The sequence below is a fragment of the Arachis hypogaea genome, chromosome 17 (genome assembly GCF_003086295.3).
Source record: "Arachis hypogaea cultivar Tifrunner chromosome 17, arahy.Tifrunner.gnm2.J5K5, whole genome shotgun sequence".
Classification (NCBI taxonomy): Eukaryota; Viridiplantae; Streptophyta; class Magnoliopsida; order Fabales; family Fabaceae; genus Arachis; species Arachis hypogaea.
In genome coordinates this window covers 85,482,537-85,483,237 of record NC_092052.1, presented here as the reverse complement: position 1 = coordinate 85,483,237, position 701 = coordinate 85,482,537, and the positions used below count along the sequence as shown (strand labels likewise).

The 701-nt window shown below is 41.5% G+C and overlaps 1 non-coding gene across 1 annotated transcript; it reads left to right on the top strand.

Annotated features, from left to right (window-relative positions):
* The first annotated feature begins 233 nt into the window (after nt 1-233).
* On the top strand, nt 234-340 carry LOC112768325 (small nucleolar RNA R71). Its single transcript, XR_003185761.1, has one exon. It is a non-coding gene; the product is annotated as a small nucleolar RNA R71 (small nucleolar RNA).
* Nucleotides 341-701: the final 361 nt, after the last annotated feature.

Genomic DNA, 701 nt, shown 5'->3' with positions numbered 1-701 from the left:
TCATCTTGTTTTGAGCCAGTAGTGCATCCACGTTGTTTAGCTCCATCACTTCTCTAGCGTTGCCTCTTTCAGAAGCATAGAAATAGTCATTCTCAGCTACAGTATCAATGACATTTATGGCTTCTTCAATGGTCTTCTTCTTGTTCAGAGACCCCCCAGATGAGTGGTCTACTGCCTTCTTTGATTCGTAAGAAATACCTTCATAGAAAAGGTGTAACTGCACCAATTCATTGAACATATCTGGCAGGCACCTTCTTGTCAAGTCCTTAAACCTCTCCCATGCTTCATAGAGAGTTTCACCATCTTGTTGCCTGAAGGTTTGAACCTCAGCTCTCAACCTGTTGATTCTTTGAGGAGGATAGAATCTCGCCAAGAATTTGTTCACACATCTTCCCAAGTTGTTAAACTCTCCTTCGGGAAAGATTCTAGCCATTTAGATGCTTTGTCCTTGAGTGAAAAGGGGAACAAAAGCAATCTATAGGTGTCAGGATGAACACCATTAGACTTCACAGTATCACATATCCTCAGGAAGGTGGTTAGATGTTGATTGGGGTCTTCTTGGACACTTCCTCCAAATGAACAGATGTTCTGAACAAGGGTGATGAGCTGTGGCTTTAGTTCAAAGTTATTAGCATGTATGGTTGGCTTTTGGATGCTACTTCCATAGTTTCCTGGGTTTGGATTTATATAAGAGCCTAAAA